Here is a 9,136-nt window from a genome sequence, read left to right on the forward strand (position 1 = left end):
ATCCCAGTCCCGGTGCGGTGGGTCCGATCTGGCCCCGGTGACCGCAGTCTCGCCGTTCTCTGTGTCTGCAGGCAGCGGAGGATTTCTGGAGGCAGATGCCAAACGCCACCGAACCCCAGCCGTGGGCACCATTGTCACCGCTCTGCCGGGGGACACGGCCGAGCACGGGGTGCCCAGGGGGGTGGGAGTGTTTTGGGGTGGCTGTCGTTGCCTTCTCCAGCTTTTTAAAAGTGGATTCTTGCTGCTAGAAACCAATGGAAGGTGAAAAACAGCCTGGGAAAGAGTGAACGTGGGAGAGGAGTGGGTTTGGGGAGGAAACCATGGAATCACACCTGGTTTGGGTTGGAAGGACCTTAAAGCTCATYRAAAGGAATCTGCAAAACCTGTGCTGTTTCTATACCAAATCAGTGGGTTTAATTATAACGAGAGGGATCATGAGATGAGTAAGGTGCTGTGTGATACTCACAGGCCACCAGAAAATTTGAATTCAGAAATTAGAAATTGTCTGAACAAACTTGAGAGGTGGCCTGAAGAGAATAGGATGTGATTTGGAAAAGAAAGGAAAAAAAAAAAAGAGATTAAATAAAAGGCATGAGAGAAGGTGGCACTGCAGAGGAGGATTCCAGCTGGTTTTGGAGGATCAGGTAATGCAGAGCAGGTCAGCAGTGCTGGGAGATGTCAGAGCCCTTTCCAGCCCTTCCTGGCCTTGTTTTCCTGCAGTAGGGTTTTTTTTTCCTATAAGTCCTATGTCATAGACATCAAATTCCATGAGAGTCTCTGTTTTCATTTAAGAAAGAAAAGTTTCCCTAATATTTGGGAAGAACAAAACTGGAAGCATTAAGCGCTGCCAACCTCAACAACTGAGGAGCAAAAAGCAAACAAACACAAATGAACCCTCTGTTCAAAACCCTGCAATTATTTTAGGAACATTCATAATTACTTGAGTGCATAGGGTTGTTACTGGTTTTCATAGAATCACAGAATACCCTGAGGTGGAAAAGACCCACAAGRATTATCAAGTCYAACTCCTACGCCACCAAAATCCTGRTTTTCAAGATGAAAATCCCAMCCCCAATCCTRCATGGACCTACCCACACTTGCAGCAGCCTCATCCCATTTTCCAGAGTCATTTATGTTACTTTGAAGGAGAATTTTAAAGGTCAGGTTGGCTCTGGGGCTGGATCAGGGAGAAGATGTGAGCTCTCCATTCCTGCCTGGATCTCATCAGGGATTTAGGCCAAATCCTCAAATTGAAGGATTTCTGCCTCCTAGAGCAGATCAGCATTCCACTAATTAAGAAATAATCCTATGTGGTGATGAAATTAATCCATAATTAATAAGTGGGATCCTCACACCCGCACCAGTCAAGCCCCGCAGTCCATGGCTGCAGTTTCTCCGGGGTTTTATTTTAATTCCTCCTCTTCTGAGCGTTCCTCCCCTTCTTCTGCCATCCCTGAAAAACTTCATTACATGGATGAAGAATCTCACATGTTTAAGTTATTTTCCAAGAATTCTGGTCCAGKAGAAGCAGGAGCCTGAGGATGATGCAGAAGGAACAAAGATTCCTGATGTTCTGGATGGAAAAATAAAGAGCAATTTAGAGGGTCCTGGGGAGGGTGGGCAGAGGCTGCAGAGGAGGAGAACACACTGAGGACACGTCTGGAATTATTTTTTTTCTTGATTCCTAAACTTGCTGGGRTTTTTCCAGCATCGCCTTCCCATCCCAGCAGGATTTAACCAAAGGTGGGAGGAACCTGCTGTAGCTTGGGAGATTTCCCTTCCCTCTGGACTGGGCACAACTCTCTGCACAGCACAGGGCACTCCATGGCATGCCTGAGTGCCCCTCTCCATCTGAATTCCACAGATCAGGGGATCTTCCAGGGATGTAAAGCAGCTTTGAGCCCATTTCCCATCTACATTTTGGCAGCAGCTGCAATTCCTGCAGCGGCTGCAGAGTGGAGTTTAACATGTGTGACCTAAAAGCTTTGGAATTCCTGACTTTCTTTTGAGGAAAGCCATCCCTTGCTCTCTCAGTGATGTTCTCAACAACATGAGTACAATAAAGTCTCCTAAAACCTGAAATCCTGGCACTCCCACAGCACATCCACGGGCGTTTACAAGCCCTCAGGAAGGAGAATCCTGGTTTTATAGAGCCYCCATCCAGCACTGGAATCACAATTCTTCTTCCTCAGCAAGATCCAAGATGTTCCATAAAATCTACTTTGCTTAACACTGTTTTTTTCAGTAACTATGAGCTCTGTTCAGACAGGAAAGGTAATTATTTGTGTCCAACTGCTTCCATAAGGACATCGAGCAATATGTTCATCTTACAAGAGCAAGATGTACTAAGGAATCACATTAATGGCTTTTTCCTAGCTCTGCCAGGGTCTCTTCCAACATTTTCCCTCTCAGACCACTGCTGTCTCTCTGATCATTCATCTGACCCTCCCATCTTACTCTGAATTCTTACAGCTGACATTTAGCTGCTCAGAGGAGCTGTGCCTGCCCTGGCAGTGTCCAAGGCCAGGTTGGACAGGGCTTGGAGCACCCTGGGACAGTGGGAAGTGTCCCTACCCATGGCAGGGTGGAATGGGATGGGCTTTTAAAAAAAAAAAAAAAAAAAAAGCAGCTGTGTTGACTCTTGCTGTGCTTATTTTTGCTTTTCCCCTTGCACTGCTGACTTTTAAGGATCAGCAGAACATTGACACCTCATTTTGCTGCACGGATCAGCCTTTGCTCTGTTTTTGAAGGAAGATGAGGCCTGGCAGCCCCACGACTCCATCCCGGAGCACGCGGGAGGAGGTTTGGCCGAGTTCAGCCTAAACACAACTTCTTGCAGAGGGGGTAAGGAAGATGCTGCTCTTGGTTCTGTTGTATGTTTATTTATATGTTATTTGGTGATAATGAGAACCAAATGTTCGGGATCTATTCAGTTCTTAAACTTTTATAGACTCATTGTCTCGATTCTCAACTGTGCAGCCGTCTCCGAGCCCCTGCCTCCCCCGGAATCGTGGAAGTGCCGTCGGTGACCAGGCTCAGCTGTGCTCTTACTCATCCTGGCTGGAACAATGATATTCCACACCACGTTATTCAACCTCCCCGGTGCCTCCTGGCCCCCTCATCCCGACCCCTCGGCTCCCACATCCCGGGTCAGCGCCGGAGCCGGCCAAGGCATTGTCCTGGGGGTGCCACTTTCGGGCAGCGCTGGTGCCAGGGAAAGAGGATACGATCTGTGCCTCGAGGAGCAGACGTGATACATGAAAGATGCTCTGCCAGAGAGCCCAGAGCCTGCTCTGCCCCTCGGATGGCTCACCAAAAGGCAGGGAAAAGGAGGAGGAGSAGGAGGAGGGAARGGAGGGGGCTGCACCCTAAYGCTGAGCTCCTCTCCCTGCCCCTTGGCAGGGCTTTCTCCAGGCTCCAGCATTCCTGGTGCCATSGGCTCGTTGGGTCCCAGCTTGGACTCAATAATCTCAGAGGTTTTTTTCCCAATTTGATTGATTCTGTGCTTTTCCAGGCCTGTTTGCACCAGAGCACAGCTCTGGGTTTGGGGCTCCTTGGGGAAAAGGTGCCATCCCACAGAGCCACACCCTGTCCAGTTTAGACACCCCCAAAACAGATCCCTCCCCACCTAAACCAGGGACTGCTCTCACTGCACAAGGACTTGCAGCAGCTTTGCCACATCCTGAGAGCCCCTTCCAGGACCTAAAGAGRCTCCAGGAGAGCTGGAAAGGGATTTGGGACAAGRGATGGAGGGACAGGACACAGGGAATGGCTTCCCAGTGCCAGGAGTGCCTTGGATTAGCACCGTATTGTGAGCACAGCAAACTGGAACCCCAGTGTCACCACCTGGGTCTTCTCCAGGCACGAGGAATCCTGACAGGAGAGCTTCTGGAAATCCCTTGCCCCACGTCTGTGGCCCCCCCATGTGCCCATTTCAGCCTCTCTGGCTTTTGCTTCTCTCTCTTTGGAGATGAAAATTCCATGGATAAAGATTTGAGCCTAAAGAGACAATTTCTGTGTTAACAGAGACAAATATAAAGTGACCAAAGCCTTTTGCAGACGGAGCAGGGCCACAGTTCCAGCCCCAGTATAGAATCCCAGGATGGTTTGGGTGGGAAGGGACTTTAAAACCCATCCCATCCCACCTTCCCCTATCCCAGGCTGCTCCAAGCCCCATCCAGCCTGGCCTTGGACACTTTCAGGGATCCAGAGGCAACCACAGCTTCCCTAGAAAATCTGTGCCAGGGAATAAATTCTTCCCAAATTACATATAACCCTGCCCTCTGTCAGGTTGAAGCCATTCCCCCTTTTCCTGYCACTCCAGAGTTTTTCCAAAGCTCAGTTCTGGCCTAAACTCAAACTTTTAAGCATTTTGGGTAAGGCAGGGCGAGTCCAAYGTAAAGAACTGAAGCCCTGGCTTTAAAAAGGGTAAATCCAAGGAATTCATATCAAAGCAAGAACAGTCATAAGGAGAACATATGGAAGTGTCTTTTTCTGCTCACAGTGATTGGAAACTGCACGCCCAGGCCCTGATCCAGCTACAGGACCCCACATCCGGGGCTTAGTTTCCAGGTGACCCGGGATTTCAGCGATTTCCAGCCTGGGGATTGTTAATGTGAGATGACAGCAATAACCAGGGAAGGAAAACCCCACGTGTTTGTTCTTGCCAGAGTGCCAGCACTTGTGGATTTAAGTGGGGAGAAAGATCACAAGGCTCAGACAGAATATCCTCCAGAACACAGCCCTAAAGCAGCAATTTCCTCTGCGGAGCCCATGTGAGATCAAGGCAGGATAAAGCACTCCATGTGAGCCAGGCTGAGGGAATTTGGGAAGGGGCAGGAGCCATTTGTTGGGGATGGAATAGGAAAGATTAAATTGGGTGTTACAGAGGGACCTTTCCAGAGGGAACAGCTCCAGCTCAGAGTGCCATTCTCCTCCTCAAGAAGACTCCTGGCTTTGGGAAAACAGCATTCCTAAGTTAAACCTGCTGATAGGAACATGTGCGTTTCATCTCAGAATGAATAAAAAAATGATTGAAAAACAGCAAACCCTGTAATTTTGGTGAGGAGTAATTCCCATGCGATGGGAGGCAACGCGCTCTCGGGTGGAAGGGTTGGTTCCTCTGGATCAATGGGATGGAAACATCTGCTTTATCTCACCGAGATCTGAAGAGGTAAGAGCTGACAGCTCCTTGTGGGAATCTCTGCTATCTCATWGTATATCTAAATTACATTTATTGATGTCCAACGTTGATGTTTCGGGTAATTCTCGTGGATCTCGCAACCTTCTGTTTCAAATTCACAGTCTTCCACCACTCAAACTATTATTATTTTTACCAGTCCCAAGGGTGTGCTGGAGTCTCTTTGGTACAAATTAGAGAGGATTTTATGAAAAACTCACAGTTTATGGAACAGAGGTTCCCGTTGGCTCCCTGACCCCGAGGTAGTGACAGCTCCCACCGGAGCCTCACCCACAGCGGGGKTTTTAGCGCCGTTCCCAACGCGGCTCGGGAGCTGACACGGGGTGAGGAACAGCAGTAATTTCCCCCAAGAGGGACAAAAAAGCCAAATGTTGACAAGTTTATGAGTACAAACACGTCAGGGGATCTCCTGTCAGCRAGGCTTTGCTCTGAGTCCATGCTAGGTGTACCTGAGGCTCRTTGTTCACCTGGGCTGKGCTCTGAGCTGTGGAGAAGGGATCTGGGGGACACAAAACCCATTCTGTGAGGAACAAGAGTGGGGTAGAAATGACCCAAAAATCCCAACTCAATTCTATTTAAAAGACCCCAAACTCAATGAGTTTTGGAGAAAAGATCAAGCAACACAGCTGAGGGAGAGAAGAGGGTGGTGGGAAGATGCTGAGACTGGAGGAAGAAGAGYCACAGAATCCCAGGAKTTCCAGATTCACAGAATCCCAGGAGTTCCAGAGATGGGAGGGACMYACAGGGATCACCCAGCCCAGCTCCTGTCCCTGCACAGACCCCAAAYAATCCCCCCTGTTCATCMYTRGCAGCGCTGTCCAAACACTCCTGGAGCTCTGGCAGCCTCGGGGCACCTTCTGGGGGAAGAACCTTTCCCTAAAATCCAACCTAAACTTGCCCTGGCACAGCTCCAGCCATTCCCTGGCTCCTGTCCCTGTCACAGAGAGCAGAGATCGGAGCTGAGTGTGAGCCTGTGGTAAGAATTCCCTGGAAAAGGTGACAATTTGAGTTAAGGGTCAGCAGGAAACCTGAGGGAGGTGGAGGCAGCAAACCCAACCCTCGCCAGCTCTTTCCCATCCAGGGCTTCACTTCACTGCAATTAAAGCTGAATTAATAAAGACACAAATTTTTCAGTGGAGAAAATGATCTTCCTCAGGTACCAAACGAGATCCAAAGCCATGGTCCAAAGGAGAAACCAGGAAAAGCAGAATGAGGGAGAAAGAAATCACCCAGTAAAACCCATCTGGCTCCCAGCATYGTGGAAATCCACACAAACCCACCTTCCACAGCCCCTCCAGGCTCTGCTGGGGCAAAAATGAAAAATTAATTGTTAGCTCTTACTTAACACAAATTTTGAGACAAAAAGAAGAGAACAAAGGAGTCCTCCAGGCAAAAAATGCGGAAAATGACGACCATTAATAACGTCAACTCCTCACTCCAGGATTTTCATCAGTTGGCTGAGGTGGCATCACATTGTCGAGTCACAAAAGCCATAAAGACACCCAAAAAACCTGTTTGATCCCAGAAAAGTAAAACCTAAACTCACTGACATCAAAAACTCCAGTTGGAGTACGTCCAGAATGTCCAGACTTGAAAAGGCCTAAAATCATTCTGAAGTCTCCTGGTAGGTGCAAAACACCCTGAAACCACATCCCGAGAGGAGGAATCCTCTCTTCAGGATCCTTAATCTCCCATGGTCAAGTGTTGGTGTGAAAAACAAGGATCTCAAGCACATATTTAGATCCATGTTTCTGCATTTCCATAAATCTCAAGTTCTCCTCTGCTCAGGGAAGRTGGAGAAGCTTCAGGAGGTCTGAAATAGTTCAGAAATACAATTTGAAAATGATCCTTTTCTTTTTTGATAGCCCAGAAAGCAGGAGCTGATGTGTCACCTATTAAACTATAAATAAAGACATAAAAAACGAATTCCTAATCCACATCCAGAAGGGCTGAGGTTCGAAATCCAGACCCCACCCAGGATTTCAGCCTCTGGAGAGTCCCATCTTGCACCTCAAAACACACCCAGGCCTGGACTTTTGGATCTATAGCCCTTTGTGGTTTTTTTTGTTTTTTTTTTCTTGGGGGTGCAGCATTTTCCAGGCTCTTTCCAGCAGAAATCTTTCCATGCTGCCCACTGCAGTTTTTATGGAGTCACGAGGCAAATTTACAGCTGAGAAACTTCTCCCCAGCTTTGATGTGCACAGCCCTATAGCCATGAAAACTCAYATCCACTTAACTCAAATGCCTGCTAATGAAATCCTCGGGAATCAGCACGTTCCTGGGTGCATTTGCAGCTGCTGCAGGAGTTTGGGCACCACATGGCCACCAAAACCCTTCCCTGGGAGCTCAGGAGTGGCATCACTGCTCCCCAGGCACCCAGGAGATCAGTGGGAATGAGAAATGGCACCAAGATTGCAGGGACACATCCTGCCAGCAGCATTCCCAAAGGAAAATATCCCAAATACGCTCTTGAAAAGGCTGATCCCAACATTGTTTACCAGCCCCAACCCTTGCAGGACCCTTTTATGCAGTTCCTAAAGCCCAGCTGGGGCCCAGAGCTGCTTGGGGCAGTTTAGGGATGCCAAGGAGGAATCACTCTGGGATTGGGAGTCACCTGAGCTGCTGTAATTGCCTGCAGCAGGAAAATCTGGGGCACCTGAGGCTTCCTGGGGATAGGCTCCAGTGGCTATTTTCCTGTCTGCAGGGGCAAACATCCCTTCCTCCTCTCTGGGCACCCTGTGCCAGGGCCACCCCACCCTCACAGCCAGGAATTCCTTCCCAATTTCCTGTTTAACACTGTCCTCTGGCACTGGGAAGCCATTCTCTCTTTTCCTGTCCCTCCATCCCTTGTTCCCAGTCCCTCTCCAGCTCTCCTGGAGCCCCTTTAGGCTCTGGAAGGGGCTCTGAGCTCTCCCTGGAACCTTCTCTTCTCCAGGTGGACACCCCCAGCTCTCCCAGCCTGGCTCCAGTCCTTGGAGAAGCTCCGTGGCCTCCTCTGGATTTGCTCCAGCAGCTCCATGTCCTTCTGATTTTGGGGTTCCAGAGTTTGAGGCAGCTCTGCAGGTGGGACAGAATCCCCTTTCCCTGCTGCTCACGCTGGGGAGGTGCAGCCCCCTCATTACCCACCCCAGTCCCTCTCCTGTGACCCACCAGCCCCCAAATTCCCTGTCCTAGCTCTCCAGCAGAGCTGGTGCCTCCCCCATTCGCCTCCTGCACCCATCTGTGTTCTTTTAAACATCTATTTCCATCCCCATGCACTTTCTTCCCCTTTTCCTGGTTTTCTTTCCCAACAGAGGGTTTCCAGCTCGGGATAGGGCTATGGCCACAGTGGAAATCCAGAGTTTCATCCCGTGGCCTTTCCCAGCCTGGCACGCAGCGCTCAATTTGGAGCGCGGTGTCCTCGCTCTGTTCCATGCCGAGCTCTGTTGTCCAGAGGAATTAATTCCAGATTATGTGTGGGTGTGGACTTCATCTGGGCAAAATTTGGATACCCTGGTTGAGTCATTATTGTCTGATGAATCTCTTGGTGACAGCCTTCGCCCCTATTGTTCTGAGGTGAGCCCCGTGGCAAGAAATGTGAAGGCAAGAAACAAAAGAATATAAAGAAAGGTTACGAAATCAAATTCAGTTAAGGCAGGGTTATTGTCCCTCCATCCCGCCTCTCTGGCCTCCAGTTGGGATTGGATTTGGCAGGAAAACAACCCCCATGGGACAGCAGCTGGGGTTTAGGGCAGGTTCTGGGGAGCCCGTCCCTGTGGGACCCCGATGGCTCCAATGACACGGCAGAGACAGGGAAGAGGAGTTATCATCAATTCTTAACATTTTATTTCTTTACTGGGTTAAACAAGGAGCAGAGAAAACCTCGGCCCCAAAATACAACAGAACTGAAAGCATTACAGGTACAGAGACTATTGAACACAGAGAGTAGTAGGATAA

The sequence above is a fragment of the Malurus melanocephalus genome, unplaced genomic scaffold (assembly GCF_030028575.1).
Source record: "Malurus melanocephalus ecotype Western Australia unplaced genomic scaffold, MMel_1.1 scaffold_560, whole genome shotgun sequence".
Classification (NCBI taxonomy): domain Eukaryota; kingdom Metazoa; phylum Chordata; class Aves; order Passeriformes; family Maluridae; genus Malurus; species Malurus melanocephalus.